The sequence below is a fragment of the Oncorhynchus mykiss genome, chromosome 22 (assembly GCF_013265735.2).
Source record: "Oncorhynchus mykiss isolate Arlee chromosome 22, USDA_OmykA_1.1, whole genome shotgun sequence".
NCBI classification, from domain to species: domain Eukaryota; kingdom Metazoa; phylum Chordata; class Actinopteri; order Salmoniformes; family Salmonidae; genus Oncorhynchus; species Oncorhynchus mykiss.
In genome coordinates, this window is record NC_048586.1 from 1,243,737 (window position 1) to 1,270,600 (window position 26,864).

A 26,864-nucleotide genomic window follows, 5' to 3' on the forward strand; every position below is an offset into this window, starting at 1 on the left:
CAATTCAAACTCATGACGCGCGGTCACTAGCAGCAGATGAAAAGTCAAAAAGTTCCGTTACAGTCCTTAGAAACATGTCAAACGACGTACAGTTGGGCAAAAAAGTATTTAGTCAGCCACCAATTGTGTATGTTCTCCCACTTAAAAAGATGAGAGGGGCCTGTAATTTTCATCATAGGTACACTTAAAAATAACATTGTAGGATTTTTTATGATTTTATTTGCAAATTATGGTGGAAAATAAGCATTTGGTCAATAAGTGTGTTGGTGTGTACCTTTCCAAATCATGTCCAATCAATTGAATTTAACACAGGTGGACTCCAATCAAGATGTAGAAACATCTCAAGGATGATCAATGGAAACAGGATGCACTTGAGCTCAATTGTGAGTCTCATAGCAAAAGGTCTGAACATTTGGTGTTTTTTATTTATTTTGTAAAAATACATTTAAAAAAATTGTAATCAATTATAGGATAAGGCTGTAACATAAGAACATGTGGTAAAAGTCAAGAATACTTTCCGAATGCACTGTATTTAGTTGGGTGAAAAAAAATACTAAATTCCATTTAAAAGAAAAAATCCAATCAGTTTGCCAGGTTGATTCAATGTCATCACATTGAATTTTGCTGCTGAAATTACATGGGAACAGCGTTGATTCCCCCAGTTTTTGCCTAGTAGGATGGGTCTTCACTATCCCCTCTCTCTCCTATCTTCTACTCTCTGTTTCTCTTTTAAAGCAGCAATCTGCAGTGGAAACAATAACAAAGCATCTTCTCCACCACTGTTTTTGTAAAAAGTGTAGGGATGGGGCTGCAGAAATATAACCACTCTCAAATTCAAAGGCTATGGATGCAAGAACTGACCATCCACAATATCAAAAGTATAGGTTTAACCATGTTTTTGGGCTATACAGTGCCTTCAAAACTGGTCACTAGGGGCAACAGTGAGCGCTGCTGTGAGCGCTGCCACCATCAAGTAGACTAGGGTTTTGGTAGAATGCTGGAATGGCAGAGGTGGTGGCCATAATCCCATGACTTTGATCAGAAGGTTGTGTGTTTGATCTCAGCAATGAACACTGTTTTTTATTTATGGTTATAAGTCTATCCCAAACCTTAACCCTTACCTTAACCATATGGAATGAGCACCTAAACGTTATGATTTAACCATATTACAAACATTAACCCTTACATTTGAAATTTGACTTTTGGAACGATACAGAGCAGCAGGAGCTTCAAAACACTTCTAACTTTGAGGTTTGGAGCAGTTTTGACATTTCACGTTTGGAGAACGTGGATGAACGTCTAATTCTGCATTGAGATTATGAGAGCTTGTTGTTTGAACTGTGCTCATGAGGCATTTATACGAATCAATGGGTACATATCATGAATTTAAAAGTCCAAAAATGAATTTAGCAACTGCTGATTGTCCCTTTAAATGGGGAGGCACTCCAGTGATCACCCCCAGCCCTGAGAGGCAGAGAGAAAAAGAGGCAGGGAGAGAGAGAAAGGCAAAGAGGCAAAGAGTGAGAGAGAGAGAGAGAGAGAGCTGCCTGCCTGGACGGATGCGTCGGAAACCTCCCACGAGGGGCCCCATGTAATTAGATGCATGCTGTTCAAGCTAGAGTATATTGTCTTCCCGTTGCCTATGAAGCCTCCACCCACTGGCCCACCCTACATTTAGCAGATCATGTGATGGGGGCGGGCAAGCTAAGTCAATTGCAAGTACAACAGTTCTCTGTGCAGCTCCCCATTCATTTCCTGAGAACTGCAAGAGCTCAGCAGCTGAGAGACAGAAGGGGAGGGAGCTGCACACGCAGGAGTGAGAGAGAGAGGAGCAAAAGAGAGAGGACTGGAGAAGGGAAAACCGTTTTCTACGGCTCTGCAGCTTCTGACAAGGTCTGTGGAAACGTTTCCTCCTTCTTCTGTTCTTCTCATGCTGTGGTTCTCATTTGTCATGCTTGTGGGATTGTGTGTGTGTGGTTCAGCTGTCATTGCTGTGTCCAGCCTTATGACAACTCCTGGTCATCTACCTACATACTGCACACTGCCTGGCTGCCCGTGTGTGCCATTGTGCACTGTAAAACTTTTCCCTGTAAATGTACAGTACTATTTTCCTTACTGTAAAACATATTACAGCATACAGCATCCCTGCTGTAAATGTATAGCAGATATGCTGTAATGTTTTATCATTAGAGATTAGTAACGTGAAATACATTACAGCTTCTCTGCTGTAAAGCAAAATTACAGCATTGAACTGGCAACTCAGGTGCCAGGATTATGCTGTAAATTTACAGGGCAAGTCTCACTGAAAAGTAAATGTAGGAAAACAATAGATTTATTCAAATTGGTAACAAAATGAACTGCAAATGAACAACAGAATGGAAAATAGAAGTAACAGTTAACATGTGTAACCAAATAAGAGTATCATTGCAACACTTATTTTAAAACTATATTGTATGTGGGTGGTGTGGGGGGGGGGGGGGGGGGGGGGATTGGGTACAATTCTAGATCTACGATCAGGGGCAACTCTATTCGGCGTAAGGGGATTCAGAGGCAGTAAAACACAACCGGACAGTTTGGGCAGGAGAGCATCCAGGAGAGAGAAGTCAGCACAGCATCAGGTGTTCCTTATGAGGCTCCCTAACAATCCTCCTCAGTTCTGATTTGACAGCTCTTCTCACCCCTATGGCAAGCCTGGAAAAATAAAGAATAGAATGAGAGACAGAGAGCACCGGGGCTGTTACTCTGTAGGTAAAAAGACAGGTGACAAGGGACATATCAAGCTTGTGTCGTGTGTGTACTTACCTCACTAGAGGTCATCATTCAAACTCAGTAAGCTCTTGGAAGAATGAGGCAATGGGGTTGAAAACAGCTGCTTCCTCTGGGCCACCTTGTCAACCACTTTGTCCCTTCTTCAGGTTTCATCATCTTGGGTTGATTCGAGACAGGAATCTGTATAGCTATATCCAATGCGGTTTATGAAATAAATTGAGGCACTGAACAAATACAAATAAGACAGCTACTGTAGATACTGTACACCTACTTCAAACTATATAATAAAATATTGATATAAGCCTAAACAATAACACATATTATTTGACCAAACTCACATGTTCCTTTCTTTCAGTGCCACCAAATGTTTGTATACTACTGTTGAAGTGAGAAGGTGTAGCTAATACTATGACATTATTTAACAATGCTGTTTAAATTAAACAAATGGAAAGGGGGAGAGGCTGTGCGGACACTCCTGGCCTGTAAAATGATGACGTACGTTGCGCAGCCGAGAGCCAGGTGAACCGAATCACAGGGTTGTGACAGCTAAGGACACTGTCCCAGTGTGGTTGCTGTTCGTGCTCTCCAAATTTGAGTAGACTGTATCATGGTGATGGCTACCGATATTAGTTATTCCTTGTGTAGCCTGCTGTCCTACTTGAAGTATAATCCTGGGAGTAAAACAAATTGCCACGTTACTAGCTACCGCCGGCGACACTGATACAGCTGCCCGTATTTTACATTTTTTGAAATGTTATTTAACCTTTATTTAACTAGGCAAGTCAGTTAAGAACAAATTATCATTTTACAATGACGGCCTACCCTGGCCAAACCCTCGACTAACCCGGACGACGCTGGGCCAATTGTGTGCCACCCTATGGGACACCCGATCATGGCCGGTTGAGATACAGCCCGGGATCAAACCAGGGTCTGTAGTGACTCCTCTAGCACTAGATGCAGTGCCTTAGATTGCTGTGCAACTCAGGAGCCTGTATACACACCCCTTGAACACACCTTTTAGATTCACACCCCTTGACTTTTTCACCAAAATTTTGTGTTTTTGTGATTTGTTTTGTCATTGGCCTATACACAATACCCCATAACGTCAAAGTGGATTTATGTTCTTTAAAGATTTTACAAATTTAAAAAAAATGAAAAGCTGAAATGTCTTGAGTCAGTAAGTATTCAACCCCTTTGCTATGACAAGCCTAAATAACTTCAGGAGTAAAAATGTACTTAACAAGTCTCAAAGTTGCATGGACTCACTCCGTGTGCAATAATAGTGTTTAACATGATTTCTGAATGACTACCTCATCTCTGTACCCCAAACACACATACAATTATCTGTAAGGTCTCTCAGTCGAGCAGTGAATTTCAAACACAGATTCAATCACAAAGACCAGGGAGATTTCCCAATGACTCGCAAAGAAGAGCAGCTATTGATAGATGGGTAAAAAAAAGTTATTAATTACATTATGGATGTTGCATCAATACACCCAGTCACTACAAAGATACAGGTGTCCTTTCTAACTCAGTTGCCGGAGAGGAAATTTCACAATGGTTCTAATAGTGACTTTCAGACAGTTACAGAGTGTAATGACTGTGATAGGAGAAAACTGAGGATGTATCCACAATAATAACCTAATTGAGTGAAAAGAAGGAAGCCAATACAGAATACAAATATTCCACCAAAACATTACAACAAGGTACTAAAGTAGTACTACAAAAATGTGGCAAAGCAATTAACTTTTTGTCCTGAATACAAAGTGTTATTTTTGGGGCAAAACAACAAATTACACAGGTGCAGCTTCTGCCGGGGACAGTACATGTTTTTATATATTTGTTATTTATTTCACCTTTATTTAACCAGGTAGGCTAGTTGAGAACACCTTTATTTAACCAGGTAGGCTAGTTGAGAACACCTTTATTTAACCAGGTAGGCAAGTTGAGAACACCTTTATTTAACCAGGTAGGCTAGTTGAGAACACCTTTATTTAACCAGGTAGGCAAGTTGAGAACACCTTTATTTAACCAGGTAGGCAAGTTGAGAACACCTTTATTTAACCAGATAGGCAAGTTGAGAACAAGATCTCATTTACAACTGCGACCTGGCCAAGATAAAGCAAAGCAGTTTGACACATGGAAAGTTATACATGGAGTAAAACAAACATACAGTCAATAATACAGTAGAAAAATAAGTCTATATACAATGTGAGCAAATGAGGTGAGATAAGGGAGGTAAAGGCAAAAAAAAGGCCATGGTGGCGAAATAAATACAATATAGCAAGTAAAACACTGGAATGGTAGATTTGACAGTAGATGAGTGTGCAAAGTAGAAATACTGGGGTGCAAAGGAGAAAAATAAATAAATACAGTAGAGGAAGAGGTAGTTGTTTGGGCTATTTATAGATGGGCTATGTACAGGTGCAGTGATCTGTGGGCTGCTCAAAGCTAGTGAGGGAGATAAGTGTTTCCAGTTTCAGAGATTTTCGTAGTTCGTTCCAGTCATTGGCAGCAGAGAACTGGAAGGAGAGGCGGCCAAAGGAGGAATTGGCTTTGGGGGTGACAAGTGAGATATGCCTGCTGGAACGCGTGCTACGGGTGGGTGAAGCTATGGTGACCAGCGAGCAGAGATAAGGCGGGACTTTACCTAGCAGGGTCTTGTAGATGACCTGGAGCCAGTGGGTTTGGCGATGAGAATGAAGCGAGGGCCAGCCAATGAGAGCGTACAGGTCGGAGTGGTGGGTAGTATATGGGGCTTTGGTGACAAAACAGAAGGCACTGTGATAGACTGCATCCAATTTGTTGAGTAGGGTGTTGGAGGCTATTTTGTAAATGACATCGCCAAAGTCGAGGATCGGTAAGATGGTCAGTTTTACGAGGGTAGGTTTGGCAGCATGAGTGAAGGATGCTCTGTTGCAAAATCTAGAATTGGCTTCCTATTTAACTTTGGATTGGATATGTTTTATGTGAGTCTGGAAGGAGAGTTTACAGTCTAACCAGACACCTAGGTACTTGTAGTTGTCCACATATTCTAACTCAGAACCGTCCAGAGTAGTGATGATGGGCGGGCGGGCGGGCAGGTGCAGGCAGAGATCGGTTGAAGAGCATGCATTTAGTTTTACTTGCATTTTAGAGCAGTTGGAGGCCACAGAAGGAGAGTTGTATGGCAATGAAGCTCGTCTGGAGGATTGTTAACACAGTGTCCAAAGAAGGGCCAGAAGTATACAGAATGGTGTCGTGTATGTAGAGGTGGACCAGAGACTCACTAGCAGCAAGAGCGACATCATTGATATATACAGGGAAGAGAGTCGGCCCGAGGATTGAACCCTGTGGCACCCCCATAGAGACTGCCAGAGGCCCGGACAACAGGCCCTCAGTTCTGACACACTGAACTCTGTCGGAGAAGTAGTTGGTGAACCAGGCGAGGCAATCATTTGAGAAACCAAGGCTGTTGAGTCTGCCTATGAGGATGTGGTGATTGACAGAGTCGAAAGCCTTGCCCAGGTCAATGAATCCGGCTGCACAGTATTGTTTCTTATCGATGGCGGTTAAGATATCATTTAGAACCTTGAGCGTGGCTGAGCTGCACCCATGACCAGCTCTGAAACCAGATTGCATAGCAGAGAAGGTACGTTGGGATTTGAAATGGTCGGTGATCTGGATGTTAACTTGGCTTTCGAAGACCTTAGAAAGGCAGGGTAGAATGGATATCGGTCTGTAGGAGTTTAGGTCTAGAGTGTCTCCCTCTTTGAAGAGGGGGATGACTGCAGCTGCTTTCCAATCTTTGGGAATCTCAGACAACACGAAAGAGAGGTTGAAAAGGCTATTAATAGGGGTTGCAACAATTTCGGCAGATAATTTTAGAAAGAAAGGGTCCAGATTGTCTAGCCCGGCTGATTTGTTGGGGTCAAGATTTTGCAGCTCTTTCAGAACATCAGCTTACTGAATTTGGGAGAAGGAGAAATGGGGAAGGCTTGGGCGAGTTGCTGTGGGGGGTGCAGTTGTCACGTTCTGACCTTTATTTCCTCTGTTTTGTCGTTATTTAGTATGGTCAGGGCGTGAGTTGGGGTGGGCAGTCTATGTTTGTTTTTCTATGATTTGGGGATTTCTATGTTTCGGCCTAGTATGGTTCTCAATCAGAGGCAGGTGTCATTAGTTGTCTCTGATTGAGAATCATACTTAGGTAGCCTGGGTTTCACTGTGTGTTTGTGGGTGTTTGTTTCCGTGTCTGTGTTTTTCACCACACGGTACTGTTTTGGGTTTCGTTCATTCCACGTTTATTGTTTTTGTATTCAGTTGTTCATGTGTACTATTGCTTATTAAAAGAACCATGGACACTTACCACGCCGCATATTGGTCCTCCGATCCTTTTCGCCTCTCCTCTTCGGAAGAAGAGGAGGAAATCCCTTACAGCAGTGCTGTTGACCGGGGTAGGGGTGGCCAGGTGGAAAGCATGGAAAGCATTGCCAGCCGTAGAAAAATGCTTATTGAAATTCTCAATTATAGTGGATTTATCAGTGGTGACAGAGTTTCCTATCCTCAGTGCAGTGGGCAGCTGGGAGGAGGTGCTCTTATTCTCCATGGACTTTACAATGTACCATAACTTTTTTGAGTTTGTGTGGCAGAAGCAAATTTCTGTTTGAAAAAGCTAGCCTTGGCTTTTCTAACTTGTGTATATGGGTTTCTAACTTCCCTAAAAAGTTGCATTTCACGGGGGCTGTTCGATGCTAATGCAGAACGCCACAGGATGTTTTTGTGTTGGTTAAGGGCAGTCAGATCTGGAGAGAACCAAGGGCTATATCTGTTTCTACATATTTATGGACATTCTAAAGTGTGCACTTTTGTCACACAACACCACAGATGTCTCAAGTTGAGGGAGCATGCAATTGGCATGCTGACTGCAGGAATGTCCACCAGAGCCATTATGAGAGAAAGCCACCTTCATCATTTTAGAGATTTTGGAAGTACATCCAACCGCCAGCCCAGGACCTCCACATCCGGCTTCTTCACCTTTGGGATCGTCTGAGACCAGCCATCCGGACAGCTGATGAAACTGTTGGTTTGCACAACCGAAGAATTATTGCACAAAGTGTCAGCTTATCTGCGTGTTCGTCATCCTCACCAAGGTCCTCACCTGACTGCAGTTTTGCGTTATAACTGACTTCAGTGGGCAATGGCCACTGCCACTCTGGAGAAGTGTGCTCTTCACGGATGAATCCCGGTTTCAACTGTACCGGGCAGATGGCAGATGTGTGGGCAAGCGGTTTGATGATGTCAACGCTGTGAACAGATTGCCCCATGGTGGCGGTGGAGTTATGGTATGGGCAGGCATAAACTAAGGACAGCGAAAACAAAGCATTTTATTGATGGCAATCTGAATGCACAGAGATACCGTGACGAGATCCTGAGACAATGCACAGCACCATGTCACAAGGATCTGTACACAATTCCTTGAAGCTGAAAAATTCCCAGTTCTTCCATGGCCTGCATATTTACCAGACAGTTCACCCATTGAGCATGTTTGGGAGGCTCTGAATCGACGTGCAGAACATTGTGTTCTATTTCCCACAGCCATTGAAGAGTGGGAAAAAAATTCCACAGGCCACCATCAACAGGCTGATCAACTCTACGCAAAGGAGATGTGTTGCGCTGCATGAGGCAAATGATGGTCACACCAGATACTGACTGGTTTTATGATCCACACCCATACTTTTTTTTATAGGTACACTACATTACCAAAAATATGTGGACACCTGCTAGTCGAACATCTCATTCCAAAATCACGGACATTAATATGGAGTTGTTCCCCCCCTTTGCTGCTTTAACAGACTCCACTCTTCTGGGAAAGCTCTCCACTAAGTGTTGGAACATTACTGTGGGGACTTTCTTCCATTGGGCACTAATGTTGGGCGATAAGGCCTGGCTCACAGTTGGCGTTCCAATTCCTCCCAAAGGTGTTCGATGGGGTTGAGTTCAAGGCTCTGTGTCAATTTCTTCCACACTGATCTCAACAAACCATTTCTGTATTTACCTTGCATTGTGCACGAGGGCATTCCCCAAACTGTTGTCACAAAATTGGAATCATTTAGAATGTAATTCTATTCTGTAATGTTAAGATTTCCCTTCACTGGAAGTAAGGGGCCTAGCCCAAACCATGAAAAACAGCCCCAGACCATTATTCTTCCTCCACCAAACGTTATAGGTGGCTCTATGCATTCAGTCAGGTAGAGTTCCCCTGGCATCTGGAAACCCAGATTTGTCCATTGGACTGCCAGATGGTGAAGCATTGAATGCATTTTCAATGCTCCAGAGTCCAATGGAGGCAAGCTTTACACACCTCCAGCCGATGCTTGGCATTGCGCATGGTGATCTTATGCTTGTGTGCGGCTGTTTGGCCATGGAAACCCATTTCATGAAGCTCCCAAAGAACAGTTGCTTCTAGAGGCAGTTTAGAACTTGGTAGTGAGTGTTGTAACTGAGGACATGCTACATGCTACTCGCTTCAGGACTTGGTGGTCCCGTGCTGTGAGCTTGTGTGGCCTACCACTTTGCGGTAGAGACGTTGTTGCTCCTAGACATTTCCACTTCAGTTGACAGAGGCAGCTCTAGCAGTGCAGAAATTTGATGAACAGACTTGTTGGAAAGGTGGCAGCGTATGACAGTGCCACATTGAAAGTCACTGAGGCCATTCTTCTGCCAATGTTTCCTTCAGAAAGTATTCAGACCCTTGACTTTTTCCACATTTTGTTACGTTACAGCCTTATTCTAAAATTAATTAAATTTAGATGAAAACCCCGTAATGATGAAAACCCCATAATGACAAAGCAAAAACAGGTTTTTAGAAATGTTTGCTAATTTATTACAAATAAGAAACTGAAATATGACATTTGCATAATTATTCAGACCCTTTACTCAGTACTACAGCATGTTGAAGCAGCTTTGGCAGTGATTACAGCCTTGAGTCTCCTTGGGTATGACGCTACAGGCTTGGCACACCTGTATTTGGGGAGTTTCTCCCATTCTTCTCTGCAGATCCTCTCAAGCTCTGTCAGATTGGATGGGGAGTGATGCTGCACAGCTATTTCCAGGTCACTCCAGAGATGTTCGATCTTGTTGAAGTCTGGGCTCTGGCTGGGCCACTCAAGGACATTCGGAGACTTTTTCCCGAAGCCACTCATACGTTGTCTTGACTCTGTGCTTAGGGTCATTGTCCTGTTGGAAGGTGAACATTCACCCCAGTCTGAGGTCCTGAGCGGTTTGAGCAGGTTTTCATAAAGGGTCTCTCTGTACTTTGCTCCTTTCATTTTTGCCTTGATCCTGACTAGTCTCCCAGTCCAAAAAAATCCCCACAGCATGATGCTGCCACCACCATGCTTCAATCTTTGTTTCATCCGACCAGAAAATCTTGTTTCTCATGGTCTGAGAGTATTCAGGTGCCTTTTGGCACCAAACTCCAAACGGGCTGTCATGTGCCTTTTACTGAGGAATGGTTTCTGTCTGGCCATTGCCAATAAAGCACAAATGGTGGAGTGCTGCAGAGATGGTTGTCCTTCTGGAAGGTTCTCCCATCTCCACAGAAGAACTCTAGAGCTCTGTAAGAGTGAGCATTGGGTTCTTGGTCACCTCCCTGACCAAGGCCCTTCTCCCCCGATTGCTCAGATTGGCCAGATGGCCAGCTCAAGGAAGAGTCTTGGCGGTTCCAAACTTCTTCCATTTAAGAAATGATGGAGGCCACTGTGTTCTTGGGAACCTTCAATGCTGCAGAAATGTTTGGTATCCTTCCCCAAATCTTAACCTCGACGCAATCTTGTCTCGGTGCTCTACAGACAATTCCTTTGACCTCATGGCTTGGTTTTTGCTCTGACATGCATTGTCAACTGTGGGACCTTATATAGACAGATGTATGTCTTTCCAAATCATGTCCAAACAATTTAATTTACCACAGGTGGACTCCAATCAAGTTGTAGAAACATCTCAAGGATGATCAATGGAAACAGTATGCACCGGAGCTCAATTTCAAGTCTCATAGCAAAGGGTATTACTGTTGTTCATTTTTTATACATTTGCAACAATTATGGGGTATTGTGTTTCGATAACTGGGGATTTTATTTAATCCATTTTAAAACAAGGCTGTTACGTTATAAAATGTTGAAAAAGTCAAGGGGTCGGAATACTTTCCTGAAGGCACTGTAGTGTAGCTGTGTTTATTCCCAGTTCGGTGAAATCCATAGATTAGGGCCTAATGAATTTAAACCAATTGACTGATTTCCTTATGAACTCAAAAAAAACGAAAAGAAAAAAACGTCCTCTCTCTGTCAACTGTGTTTATTTTCAGCAAACTTAACATGTAAATATTTGCATGAACAAGATTCAACAACTGAGACATAAACTGAACAAGTTCCACAGACATGTGACGAACAGAAATTTAATAATGTGTCCCTGAACAAAGGGGGGGGGTCAAAATCCACCAGCTGCAGTGCATGTCCTGCAGTGCATCTCCTCCTCATAGACTGCGCCAATTATTGCTGTGAGATGTTACCCCACTCTTCCATCAAGGCACCTGCACGTTCCTAGACATTTTGGTGGGGTTTGGCCCTAGTCTTCACCCTCCGATCCAACAGGTCCCAGACGTGCTCAATGGGATTGAAATCCGGGCTCTTCGCTGGCCATGGCAGAACACTGACATTCCTGTCCTGTAGGAAATCACGCATAGAATGAGCAGCATGGCTGGTGGCATTGTCATGTTGGAGGGTCATGTCTGGATGAGCCGACAGGAAGTTTACCACATGAGGGAGGAGGATGTCTTCCCTGTATGGCACAGCGTTGAGATTGCCTGCAATGACAACAAGCTCAGTCCGATGATGCTGTGACACACCACCCCAGACCATGACGGACCCTTGACCTCCAAATCCATCCCGCTCCAGAGTACAGGCCTCGGTGTAACGCTCACTCCTTCCACGATAAATGCTAATCCGACCATCACCCCTGGTGAGACAAAAACGTGACTCGTCAGTAAAGAGCACTTTTTGCCAGTCCTGTCTGGTCCAGCGACGGTGGGTTTGTGCCCATGGGTGACGTTGTTGCTGGTGAGGACCTGCCTTACAACAGGCCTACAAGCCCTCAATCCAGCCTCTCTCAACCTATTGCAGACAGTCTGAGCACTGATGGAGGGATTGTGCATTCCTGTTGTAACTTGGGCAGTTGTTGTTGCCATCCTGTACCTGTCACGCAGGTGTGACGTTCAGATGTACCGATCCTGTGCAGGTGTTGTTACACGTGGTCTGCCACTGCGAGGACGATCAGCTGTCCGTCGTGTCACCTTGTAGCACTGTCTTAGGCATCTCACAGTACGGACATTGCAATTTATTGCCCTGCCACGTGTGTGTGTGTGTGTGTGTGTGTGTGTGTGTGTGTGTGTGTGTGTGTGTGTGTGTGTGTGTGTGTGTGTGTGTGTGTGTGTGTGTGTGTGTGTGTGTGTGTGTGGATGGGCGGGTGGATAGTGTCTTGGATGTCATCGGCAGTGGCTCTGATTTCCAGGGTGTTAATAGTATTGATATTGATGGGTGGCTGTCACCGGGCCCAGAGGCTCAACACAACCCAGGCAGGGCTAGGGGTGGCTGGGGACTGGCCCTGGCCTGTTCTTTTCAATTACAGGGGACCGGGCCAGAGCTGACAGCAAAGGCATTTGTACAACAGGGGTTGGGGGCCAGGGAGAGCCAAGGAGGGGAGAGGGGCTGCAAGGGAGGGAGGGAGGAGACTGAGCACTGACCTCTGTGACCTTACCCCCATGCTGGAGAGAGGCCCTGCCTTTAACACTGTGACAGCCGCAGGGTGTGCGTATGTTTATCTGTGTGTGTGTATGTGTGGTGGGTTAGGGGTAGGGAGGGGAGGGGAGGGGGGTAAGAGCAGATCCACTGCTGCTCAACGGTATTCAGGGAGACAGATTAGTGCCCATTTAAGCTCTCACTTTAAATCTATTTACCATAGGTCCCCTTGCCTCAGCATTAGTACACTTTATATGGGGTAATATAATGTACTAAGCATTTACACTGAAAATAACGTTCACGTTCATAAAAAATTATATTGATACATATACGGTATAACATATATTCCAAATATTTTAAAAAAAAATACATGTTATACTGTATACATAACTGTATTTGGTCATGTTTCCCAGATTTAGCCTAGTTTTGGACTAAAAACATGCCCAATGGAGATGTCCGTTTTGGAATAGGGCATGCCTTTCATTAAATAGCAGAAAACAAATCATTCAGTTGACATTTATTCCGGCTTTAGACTATGGTGATTTTGTCTGTTTGAATGCAGCTGCCACTGTATTGGTGCCGTTGGACACTGTTTATCATAGCGCACTATACTTTTATTATGACTGATAGGTTCAGTACACATCCCTGCATTCCTGCACTCTGTATCAGAAAGTAGGCTGGCCCTCTCTTAAGACTCATAGATCAATGCACTGCTCTCTTTTTGTTTATAAAGGCTCTTGTGCAAACTTCTGCCATACCTTACTTCATTGTTATATTACAGACATACGAGTCATCAGACCCGATCACAGGGGTGGCTAACTCTGGAGATCCCTTCAGTCTCCACTGACTTAGGTCGATCTGCATTTAGTTTTTTTTGCACCTTAGGGAATTCTAGAGATCATTCCACAAGGTTGGATGTTTCGGTGCCACTAGGGCAGTTTAAACGGCTTGTTGATGAAAGTGTTTGTTTTTCATGATCGTGTTTGTAAATTAATTTTCTTACATAACTCGTAAATATTTTACGTTTTTATTGCATTGGATTTGTAAATATTGTGAATTGTACGATTGTGTGAAAGGCTCCATTGAAATAAAGGTCTTGGTCTCAATGGGATTTCCCTGTTTAAATATATTTCAATGAAATAAAACAGAGTTCAGCCTAGGTAGTCAATTATAAATGACCAATCAGCAACAGACACAGTCTGTCTGTCCAATCACCAACAGACCTATAGGGACATATACTGTTAAGAAATATATATATTTTTTGCCTAATTCCATTTAGTTTTTTTCCCAAATTCTGTTTTCTCTATTTAGTTTTTTCAGGCTTATGTTTTCCCCATCTTTTCAGGTTTCCGCTCTCAAACTCACACATTTTAACAGAAAGACAACTAAACTGGATGCTGTAAGTCCACAACCATGCTTACAACCACATCAGGAGACAACTTTTGAGGTCTGGGAAAATAGAAGGATTTTCAAAAAAATATGGCCACTGGATTGCTGCAAATAATCATGAAATCATTCTTCCAGGTGGGCATAGAATACGTTTTAGTTAATATTTAATTGAAAACATTTTTGGGAAAGCCTTTCCATCTTTACCAGAAGAAGGTTTTCGTTAACATCATCGCTAACGGCTACACAAAGTGTAGACCTACATGCACGTTGCACATGCACAGACAGGGCATTCCTGTGCCGTTTCAGAAAGTTGCAGGAAAATACGAATCACTGATGCATTTTGTCCATGTTTGATATGACTTGAGAAAATGTATACATTTTCTAATAAGTTCAATGCATTTAGTTGATTTCCTACTAAGTTCAATACCTTTTTCAATATTACTGAATTCTGTTTTAATGTCTGGATTCTGTTCCAACCACCTTCTCCGCAACGCAGATTTGATTGGGCCCTAGGCATAGACTATCTACGCTACTGACTGGACAGACTATCTGTCCAATCAGCAATGGACCTAGTCTGTGTCCAATCAACGAAAAAGGACCAATCAGCAATGGACACAGTCAATCAAACCAATCAGCTGTCTAACTGTCCAATCAGCAGCAGACAGTCTACTGGTCCACAAGGTTCATTCCAGTCCAATTATAATTCCTCTACAGGATCCTGCCACCACTGACATCGGCTGTCTAACACATTGTAATAACGTCGACACAGATTGGAGCAATTGTCGACAGATGAAATGTTATGGACTAGCTATTGTATTCTATCACTGATAATTGTTCCAACTAATATTGAATAAACTGACCAGTTCTTGAAAAATATTTTAAAATAATGGATTGGATTTACAGTAGCACCTTTCCAAGTGCTCAGAGGGTAAATGTGTTTAAATATCCTTATCTATGCTGAACAAAAATATAAACGCAACATGCAACAATTTGAACAATTTGACTGACTTACAATTTATGTAAGGAAATCAGTCAATTGAAAAACATTCAATAGGCTATAATCGATGGATTTCACATGACTAGGAGTGAGCGCAGACATTGGTGGGCCTGGGGAGCCAGCCAATCAGAATGAGTTTTTCCCCACAAAAGGGCTTTGTTACAGACAGAAATACTCCTCAGTTTCATCAGCTGTATGGCAGATGTGAAGGTCCTGGGCTGGCATAGTTACACGTGGTCTGCGGTTGTGAGGTCGGTTGGACATACTGCCAAATTCTCTAAAATGACGTTGGAGGAGGCTTACTGTAGAGATATTAATATTAAATTATCTGGCAACAGATCTTGTGGACATTCCTGCAGTAAGCATGCCAATTGCGCGCTCCCTGAAAATGTAGACATTTGTGGCATTGTGTTGAACAAAACAGCACATATAATAGTGCCCTTTTATTGTAAAGGTGCACCTGTTTAAGGATCATGCTGTTTAATCAGCTTCTTGATATACTACAACTGTCAGGTGGATGGATCAACTTGGCAAAGGAGAAATGCTCACTAACAGGGGTGTAAACACATTTGTGTTATGTAGCAGAATTTGAAAGTGTGTTTTTACATTGGATAAAAGTAAAGACCCAGGGCTAGAAAATAGAATATCATACACTGCAGTTGAGGAACAATGGGAAAGTAATTCTGCTTTGAAAGTTGATACAGTTCTAACCCTGCTTTTGAGAAAATGTATCTTGAATATTTTGGAACACCTACTGGAGAGCTCTTCTTTGTCTACACCCATTCAGCATCATTCACATCCGCTTAAGCGTTAGCCCAACCATCTCTTTAATTAAGCATTCACATGTCATGTGCTAAACACAGTGAGTAGTTTGGTAAACAACCAAAGATTTCAAGACTTAAAGTGGTAAAAGTAGTAGCCTACAGCAAGGAGAAACTCCCAAATATTATTACTACACAGATCATACACATAACGTTAGCTAGTGAGACAGCAAGCTAACGTTTGCTAGCTAGCTAACATTATGCTGTAACTTGCAATGAAAACGACGTTCTGACTAAATGTGAAACTTTAGTATACCTGAAAATGTAGCTAGACTCTTACCTGTGTATACATGGAATGCTTCATGGCAGACTGTAACCGTTTAACTCTGTTTTATTTGTAGCTACATCTTGTTTGCCAGCGTTGTGTCAAGTCACCCCGGTTCACACTGACTGTGGCATGTGTAGAAAGTAGCCCATCATTTTTTCCAACTGATCTTGGATCAATTCAGGGCATCAATGTTGTTGAGAAAGTAGTATCCTCGATGGCTAATGTTAAAAAAAAAAGTGTGGTTTAAAGGACTATCAACACATATTGAGCAGCTCACGTTATAGACAGATGCATGCTGTCTATAACAGAAGACAGAAGACAGACACACACAATAGCAAGACTCCAGCAACACACTGAAAAAAAACTACATTAAAGAAATAATTATTTAGTAACTGGTTCCACATTCTTTTTTATTTAAATACATTTTTCATCCAAAGTGTTACCTGAACTTAAAATTTTAGTTGGCCCAAATTTAGCTCCAATTTATGAAAAATGAGGTTAGGAACACCCATACTGCAAGGGCACAAGGCGAGACCCAAATGCAGACACAAGAGGCACATGGTTGAGCTCCGATATTTATTATACCAAAAGGGTTAGGCAAAAGGCAGGTCAGAGTTCAAACAGTCCCAGGCGATAGGCAGGCTCGAGGTCAGAACAGGCAGAGTGGTCAGGCAGGCGGATTCGGCGTACGGACAGGCAAGGGTCAAAACCAGGAGGGCTAGGAGAAAACAGAGACTGGGAAAAATAGGAGCTAGGAGAAACGCTGGTTGACTTGGCAAAACAAGACAAACTGGCACAGAGATACAGGAAACACAGGGATAAATACACCGGGGACTAATGGGGAAAAGAAGAGACAGGTGGGTGGAGACAATAACAAAGACAAGTGACACATATCAGGGCGTGACACACACACACAGTGCTTTTAACATACAATGTTTCCAACATACATATTTGACACATGTTGACATCCATGATGACATTGTGCATGTTAATTTATACAGTTAATTATTATTCACCATGTCCTCACCAGGGATTTAAATCATGGCATTCCGATCTTCCTGCTACGCCACCATGTCTATGTCAGTCTTCAGTTAACCTCTCTAGGATAAGGGAGGCTCGCGTCCCACTTGGCCAAAAACCAGGGAAATGCAGTGTGGCAAATTCAAATAAATTGATATAAAAATCTAACTTTCATTAAATCACACATGTAAGATGCTCAATTAAAGCTACACTCGTTGTGAATCCAGCCAACATGTCAGATTTAAAAAATATTTTTGGCGAAAGCATAAGAAGCTATTATCTGATGATAGCACAATAGTAAACAAAGAGGGCAACATATTTCAACCCTGCAGGCGCGACACAAAACGTAGAAATAAAATATAAAACATGCCGTACCTTTGACGAGCTTCTTTTGTTGGCACTCCAATACGTCCCATAAACATCATAAATGGTCCTTTTGTTCGATTAATTCCGTCCATATATATCCAAAATGTCCATTTATTTGACGAGTTTTATCCAGAAAAAAACAGCTTCCAAAATGCGCAACGTCACTACAAAATATTTTAAAAGTTGCCTATAAACTTTGCCAAAATATTTCAAAGTACTTTTGTAATACAACCTTAGTTATTTTTAAACGTTAATAATCGATCAAATTGAATACAGGTCTATCTGTTTTCAATAGAGGAAGAGAGGAAACTAAAGCTACTTTTCATGTCTTGGTCAACTCTCAACAGTGTTACGCAGTTCCCAGATGGCATACTTCTTCATTGCACAAATGAATAACCTCAAGCAAATTCCAAAGACTGGTGACATCCAGTGGAAGAAGTAGGAACTGAAAACAGGTTCCTAAGAAATATAATTTGCCAATGAGAAATCAGTGTCAATCAATCAATCAACCTTCTTCCACATGTTTGGTGTGTCTCCCTGGTGGCTTGTGGCAAACTTTAAACAACACTTTTTGTGGATATCTTTAAGAAATGGCTTTCTTCTTGCCACTCTTCCATAAAGGCCAAATTTGTGCAATATACGACAGATTGTTGTCCTATGGACAGAGTCTCCCACCTCAGCTGTAGATCTCTGCAGTTCATCCAGAGTGATCATGGGCCTATTGGCTGCATCTCTGATCAGTCTTCTCCTTGTATGAGCTGAAAGTTTAGAGGGGCGGCCAGGTCTTGGTAGATTTGCAGTGGTCTGATACTCCTTCCATTTCAATATTATCGCTTGCACAGTGCTCCTTGGGATGTTTAAAGCTTGGGAAATCTTTTTGTATCCAAATCCGGCTTTAAACTTCTTCACAACAGTATCTCGGACCTGCCTGGTGTGTTCCTTGTTCTCCATGATGCTCTCTGTGCTTTTAACGGACCTCTGAGACTATCACAGTGCAGGTGCATTTATACGGAGACTTGATTACACACAGGTGGATTGTATTTATCCTCATTAGTCATTTAGGTCAACATTGGATCATTCAGAGATCCTCACTGAACTTCTGGAGAGAGTTTGCTGCACTGAAAGTAAAGGGGCTGAATAATTTTGCACGCCCAATTTTTCAGTTTTTGATTTGTTAAAAAAGTTTGAAATATCCAATAAATGTCGTTCCACTTCATGATTGTGTCCCACTTGTTGTTGATTCTTCACAAAAAAATACAGTTTTATATCTTTATGTTTGAAGCCTGAAATGTGGCAAAAGGTCGCAAAGTTCAAGGGGGCCGAATACTTTCGCAAGGCACTGTATCTGTGCACTTTGCTTATGGTATAGATTATAATCTGCGCAAATGTTGTGATTTTGTACAAAGCCTTTGTTGATACTAAGATAGATAACTACCTTGCAAGATGACGAAGAAACAATTTAATTCACTCTCCATAATCCCATACTGCCATTGCCAACCCATAGTCAAATGTTTAGCTAGGTGTCACTTCGACCGAAAAGTTGAGTAAACAAAAAAAGGCTGTGGAACAATATACTAAGTTACATTTTTTATTTGATTTAACCTTTATTTAACCCTAAATTAACACACACACACACACACACACACACACACACACACACACACACACACACACACACACACACACACACACACACACACATGAATGATGCTGTGAAATGATTTGGTGAGAATATTGTTGAAATCAGAAACACATTAGCTAATCTGAAATTGATTGCTGGTGACCGCCGCTTCTAGTCTTGCTGTATGTACAGTACATTATATTTAATGACATACTTTTTTTAAATTAAGTGGTTGGTTTCATTGAGAAATGTTGGAATATTCATAAATGTATTAATTTCTGATTTATTACAGTATAGGCTATTTATCAGCAGTGGGAATCAAGAAAAAACATTTAAACATCAATTTCAGTAGATGGTTATACAATCAAATCTTCATATAAGATTGAGATGTTTCCTGAGTGTGAAATATATAAACAATCTGAAATGTGTGTGTGTTTAGGTGTGTATGGATATAAAGGCCATCATTCCTACTAATTTCGACATCCGTTAAGTTGACAAAATGTTCTTTCTACGTGTCCTCATGTGTAATCAATCCTTGACCTCAGGTCCAGCCCATGTTTGTTTACTAAAGCTGTAGGGTGTGTATCTGTGTGTGTGTGTGTGGGGTGGGAGGGGGGCGGATTATGCAAACACCCACACAGTCAGAGGTGGAGGAAGGGGTGAAAGTAGAGGATCTGGTTCTAGTTGTTGACACAGACAGAAACATTAGTATCATCTGACACCATTGGCAAACCCTGTTAAATACCACACCACATCAAATCAAATTTTATTTGTCACATGTGCCGAATACAACAGGTGTAGTAGACCTTACAGTGAAATGCCTACTTACAAGCCCTTAACCAACAATGCTTTAAGCAGTTTTAAGTAAAACATAGATAAGTAAAAACATTAAAATAAAACTTAGAAATAAAAAAATTGAATAACAATAGCGAGGCTATATACAGGGGGTACTGGTAGGTACACCTGGTTCTTTGTTCAGATTCTCTTCTCAAAAAGTGGGGAATCCTCTCATTTTTCCAGGCCAGTGTGTTAGTTTTGAGCTATTGGACTAGGGGAAATTGAGAAAAGTGAGAGTGCCAGCCCACTTGTTGTGCAATCAGACGTATTTAAGCATGTCTTGCTTGAGGAAAGACAGAAAATGCATTCTGGATTTCTGAAACAGATAGCAGCAAAGTGACAATCAAAGACAAACAACAGTGTACACATGGAGTAACAAGTAATAACACATGGAGTAACAAGTAATAACACATGGAGTAACAAGTAATAACACATGGAGTAACAAGTAATAACACATGGAGTAACAAGTAATAACACATGGAGTAACAAGTAATAACACATGGAGTAACAAGTAATAACACATGGAGTAACAAGTAATAACACATGGAGTAACAAGTAATAACACATGGAGTAACAAGTAATAACACATGGAGTAGCGAAAAGAAGCAAAGGTAGTCTGTCCCTACCTCACAGTCTTACCATTGTGCATGGAATAAAAATAAAACAACTTCTATAAAAATATTCAGCCACACGGACAAAAACTGAAGGACATAAAAAGGACTGCAGAACTACAAAAAAAGACAAACACTGAAGGACAAAATATACTTACACTTTGAAAGTCCTGTGAAAAACAGAGCACATTTACAATCTCACGCATTCCCCCAAAATCCTTAACGTTTGGGTTTAAAAGTTATGGATAGAATGCTTAGTGCTTAGACATAGAGAGACATATCGTCTCCAAAATCAAAATTTTCCTGAATTTAACCTTACTTCTCACCGTAACCCTAACCTTCACCTCTAGTCTAGGCTATTACATAATCTAGGCTATGACATGATTGTTAAGGTTCTTTGGACTGGGCTGTATGAGGTGAGGTGAGCCACTAGGAATTATGACAAACATCTTTGGGACCTGGTCCTTGTTCTAATACTGTAGAAGTAATCACAGATGTATTCACAGATCTCACCTGTTGCTTACCAAGCATGTGACAAATACAATAAAATGGTATTTTATTTGTTGCGTGATTGAACTTTAAAAGTAACTTCCAGTTTAGCCGACATATACAGCATTGACCGTGAATGCAGACTCCGTCAATACGGTAACATTGCCTTTAAAAATCAATCATGCTACAACCCAGATATTCTGTGCTACGGATTAAATCGAGCCCTTACGCAAACATTTGAGTACATGAGCAACCGAAGTAAACACAGCTGCTGGTTTTATTAAGTGGGGTAAGAATACTGGAATGGGTCAAACTTAGCGGAAAACATTTTTTCCTGTTTTTAAAAATAGCCGCAGTAAAATTTGATATAATGAGTGTCAGTGAGTAAGAATGTTTTCCTTGGTACGGTATTGTCTGTTTCCATGCGCTCAGTCAGTGTGGGGGGGGGGGGGGGGGGGGGGGGGGGTTGTGTGTGTGTGGATGTGGAGGTTTACCAGGTGTCAGCGTAAATGCTAAGTGAGGTCTGATAGTGTTACCATTCCGTGAGGCTGCATGGATAGGGCTCGATAGGACTCCTTAAGAACATTAAAGTGTGTGTGTGTGTGTGTGTGTTTGGTTGTGTGTGTGTGCATGTTAGAGAGAATGAATGTGCTTTTTGTAATTCTTTGAGGGTATGAGTTTGTGTGCTCATTTGTGTTTATGGTTACTGTACATGTAAACACTTATTTTTCTACCATGGCAATGTGTCCATACAGTATAATATATAAGGGTTATGAACTTCAAAGCATACTTGAGCATGTGTTTTTATTTTATTTATTTATTATTATATATATTTTTTAACCCTACCACCCCTCGCCTAATTGGAGTAAACTAACAGACAACAACACTTAGGCTTCTATTTCCAGCTTGTGCATACTGTATATACAGAAATATTTGATGAAACTGGCTCTCATGAGGACCGCCACAGGAATTGGGTTTTTGGATACTACATGTTTCCATATGTGTTATTTCATAGTTTTGATGTCTTCACTATTATTATACAATGTTGGAAATAGTAAATATAAAGAAAACCCCTTGAATGAGTAGGTGTGTCAAAACTTTTGACTGGTACTGTATACAGTGGGACAAAACGTATTTAGTCAGCCACCAATTGTACACGTTCTCCAACTTAAAAAGATGAGAGGCCTGTAATTTTCATCATAGGTACACTTCAACTATGACAGACACAATGAGGAAAAAAAATCCAGAAAATCACATTGTAGGATTTTGAATGAATTTATTTGCAAATTATGGTGGAAAATGAGTATTTGGTCAATAACAAAAGTTTATCTCAATACTTTGTTATATATCCTTTGTTGGCAATGACAGAGGTCAAAAGTTTTCTGTAAGTCTTCACAAGGTTTTCACAAACTGTTGCTGGTATTATGGCCCATTCCTCCATGCAGAGCTCCTCTAGAGCAGGGATGTTTTGGGGCTGTTGCTGGGCAACACGGACTTTCAACTCCCTCCAAAGATTGTCTATGGGGTTGAGATCTGGAGACTGGCTAGGCCACTCCAGGACCTTGAAATGCTTCTTACGAAGCCACTCCTTTGTTGCCCGGGCGGTGTGTTTGGGATCATTGTCAGGCTGAAAGACCCAGCCACGTTTCATCTTCAATGCCCTTGCTGATGGAAGGAGGTTTTGACTCAAAATCTCACGCTACATGGCCCCATTCATTCTTTCCTTTACACGGATCAGTCGTCCTGGTCCCTTTGCAGAAAAACAGCCCCAAAGCATGTTGTTTCCACCCCATGCTTCACAGTAGGTATGGTGTTCTTGGGATGCAACTCAGCAATCTTTGTCCTCCAAACACGACGAGTTGAGTTTTTACCAAAAAGTTATATTTTGGTTTCATCTGACCTTATGACATTCTCCCAATCTTCTTCTAGATCACCCAAATGCTCTCTAGCAAACTTCAGAAGGGCTTGGACATTTATTGGCTTAAGCAGGGGGACACGTCTGGCACTGCAGGAGTCCCTGGCGGCGTAGTATGTTACTGATGGTAGGCTTTGTTACTTTGGTCTCAGCTCTCTGCAGGTCATTCACTAGGTGTGGTTCTGGGATTTTTGCTCACCATTCTTGTGATCATTTTGACCCCACGGGGTGAGATCTTGCGTGGAACCCCAGATCGAGGGAGATTATCAGTGTTCTTGTATGTCTTCCATTTCCTAATAATTGCTCCCACAGTTTATTTCTTCAAACCAAGCTGCTTACCTATTGCAGATTCAGTCTTCCCAGCCTGGTGCAGGTCTACAATTTTGTTTCTGGTGTCCTTTGACAGCTCTTTGGTCTTGGCCATAGTGGAGTTTGGAGTGTGACTGTTTGAGGTTGTGGACAGGTGTCTTTTATACTGATAACAAGTTCAAACAGGTGCCATTAATACAGGTAACGAGTGGAGGAGAGAGGAGCCTCTTAAAGAAGAAGTTACAGGTCTGTGAGAGCCAGAAATCTTGCTTGTTTGTAGGTGACTAAATACTTATTTTCCACCATAATTTGCAAATAAATTCATAATTTTTTTTGCCCCACTGTATATAGCCAATATAAAGGAAGAGAAGCTTAGGTCTAACCCCAGAGCGAGAGAGATGCCGGTGGCTACGACACCGACATGCATTTCTTTCTGATGGCTACTGCATCTGCTAGACGTACAGAAGGAGGGTCATTTTCTTTCAGATTATTATAAAATTAAGCATTATATTGTTAGTCGTATAATCTAACTCTGGTAGGCCTGAAACATTTATCCTTCCCTCAAGTTCAACTATCGGAGTCAGTTGTAGCGCTGGGGTGCACTGCTTTCATATTGTAGGCCTGCAGTAGCTAAAGATTAACAACAGCCACACCATACCAAACCTTCACAAACATTTCTAAACTTTACTTGGGTTATATCAAAAGTAAGTCAAGCCATTGTTTATCGGGAAAATACGAGCAGAAGAGCGAATGTAAACCATAGAAAAAACACACTACCCTCCCCTGTGGCCCCCCCCAAAACACGCAAAACTCCTCTATTTTGGACCCCCCCCCCCCCCCCCCCCCATAATTTCGATCTGTCCCTTTTGGATCCCAATATATATTTAAATAAAGATGTAATGTGAATTGTGAAATGTTAATTATGTATAGGTAACATATTTCATCCTTTGCTACTCAATTCATTTCTCTACTGGGAGAATAAAGACTAATTTGAATATAACAGCACTATTAGATAAAAAGGTGTTATCTAGAACCATAGGATAAACCTTTGAAGAACCCCTTTTGATTCCAGTAAGAACTCATTTTGGTTCCATGTAGAACCCTCAGTGTAAAGGGTTCTACATGTAACCTAAATTTGTTCTAACTGGAACCAAAAGGGGTTCTACAATGAACCAAAAAGAGTGCACGTATGGGGACAGCCGAAGAACCCTTTTGGAATCCTAAGAGTGTGGAAGGAGGAAGATTGTTTAGTACCTTGGTGACTGCAGCCTATAAGCCCTCAGCAGAGAGAGTGAGAGGTAGAGGGAGAGAGAGAGAGAAAGAGGGAGGGGGACATGGAGAGTGGGAGAGTAAATAAGGGGAAGGAGTTGTGTCACTGTTGAACTCTGAGAGTTCACGCACATAAGCACACACGCATCACCCAGAGAGAGTGCACTGAGAATGCTGCTCAATTGCACGCACATTCACACTCACACACACACAGACACACACACACACACTGAGAGAGAGCCCTGAGGGGGATAAGGCAGCAGCTTTAGGGCAGGAGTGTACAACCATCCCAGAGAAGGAGAAAGAGAGATGAGAGAGTGGAGGAGTGCAGAGAATTTATTGGACTGATGATAATGCTGTCTCTGGCCCCTCCTCTCCCCCTCTCCCCTCTGACCCACTCTCTCTCTTTCTCTCTCTTTTTTCTCTTTGTCTCCTTCACTGGCCCTGACCCTAAGTCCATCCTTGGGGTCAGGGCCAGTGAAGACCTGTAAAGACCCATCTTCTTGCGCCGGCCCACTAGCTTTCCAAGCGCCATGTCTCCCACTCGCCTAGCGTAGTACTGACTACTAAACGCCTCCCTGACTCACCTATTGCTGTTCTTTGGACCGTATGATCACTCGGCTACACAGCTGATGCCCCCTGGACAGTTTCAATAGCACGGTACATCATGTAGTTTATCTGTCGGCCCCAGCCTCGAACTCAGGTCATGTATGTACCTAACTGACCCGCTCTGCCCATTCATCGCCATTTACCCGTTGTTTTCTTAACTCTTGAAACTACCCCTCCCGGACCCGGGAGAATTGTCATCAACTACACTAATTAGCATAACGCAACGGACAAAAAATCTTACAAGAAAATATTCATATTCATGAAATCACAAGTGAAATATAGTGAAACACAGCTTAGCCTTTTGTTAATCACCCTGTCGTCTCAGATTTTGAAATTATGCTTTACAGCCAAAGCAAGACAAGCATTTGTGTAAGTTTATCGATAGCCTAGCATAGCATTATGTCCAGCTAGCAGCAGGAAGCTTGGTCACAAAAATCAGAAAAGCAATCAAATTAAATCGTTTACCTTTGATGAGCTTCGGATGTTTTCACTCACGAGACTCCCAGTTAGACATCAAATGTTCCTTTTGTTCCATAAAGATTATTTTTATACCCAAAATACCTCTGTTTCTTGTCCACGTTTTGTTGAGAAATCCACCGGAAATTGCGGTCACGACAACGGCGGGAAAAACTCCAAATTAGATCCATAATATCGACAGAAACATGGCAAACGTTTTTTATAATCATCCTCAAGGTGTTTTTCAAATATCTATTAGATAATATATTAACAGGACAATTGGCTTTTCAGTAGGAGCGAGAGGAACAATGGCCGCCTTTGTCTATTACGCACAAATCACTCTGAGAGCCACCACCTGACCACTGATGCAATGTTGTCGTTCACGCTCATTTTTCAAAATAAAAGCCTGAAAATATGTCTAGTGGCTGTAGACACATTAGGGAAGCCATAGAAAAAGGAATCTGGTTGATATCCCTTTCAATGGGCAATAGGGATGCATAGAAACACAGGGGTTTCAAAATAAGAGTCACTTCCTGATTAGATTATAGATATCATCCTGAGGAATCTGCCCTCTAAATACACCTCTGCTGTCTTCTACCAAATCTCTGCGATCACATTGCCTGCATTCGTAATGGTTCCCTAAAACACTTCAGCGAGCAGGCCTTTCTAATCGACATGGCCCGGGTATCCTGGAAGGATATTGACCTCATCCCGTCAGTAGAGGATGCCTGGTTATTCTTTAAAAGTGCTTTCCTCACCATCTTAAATAAGCATGCCCCATTGTAAATATGTAGAACTAAGAACAAATATAGCCCTTGGTTCACTCCAGACTTGACTGCCCTAGACCAGCACAAAAACATCCTGTGGCGTACTGCATTAGCATCGAATAGCCCCCGCAATATGCAACTTATCAGGGAAGTTAGGAACCAATGTACACAGTCAGTTAGGAAAGCAAAGGCTATGTTTATCAAACAGAAATTTGCATCTTGTAGCAAAAATTCCCAAAAGTTTTGGGACACTGTAAAGTCCGTGGAGAATAAGAACACCTCCTCCTAGCTGCCCACCACCGATAAATCCACGATAATCGAGAATTTCAACAAGCATTTTACTACGGTTGGCAATTCTTTCCACCTGGCTACCTCTACCCCGGCCAACAGCTCTGCACCCCCCACAGCAACTTGCCAAAGCCCCCTCACCCCTGCTTCTCCCAAATCCAGATAGCTGATGTTCTGAAAGAGCTGAAAAATCTGGATCCCTACAAATCAGCTGGGCTCGACAATCTGGACCCACTCTTTCTAAAAATATCCACCGAAATTGTTGCAACCCCTATTACACACCACTGCGACCTGTA

The 26,864-nt window shown here is 42.1% G+C and overlaps 1 protein-coding gene across 2 annotated transcripts in view; it reads left to right on the forward strand.

Moving 5' to 3' along the window:
• The first annotated feature begins 1,703 nt into the window (after nucleotides 1-1,703).
• The window catches only part of klf12b (Kruppel-like factor 12b), a 167,021-nt gene continuing 141,860 nt past the window's right edge, over nucleotides 1,704-26,864 (forward strand). The window contains exon 1 of one of the 2 annotated variants that reach the window (XM_021578618.2): nucleotides 1,704-1,893. The gene's annotated coding sequence lies outside the window, so the exon portion shown is untranslated. The remainder of the gene's footprint in view (nucleotides 1,894-26,864) is intronic. The other variant, XM_021578620.2, reaches the window with a different exon arrangement.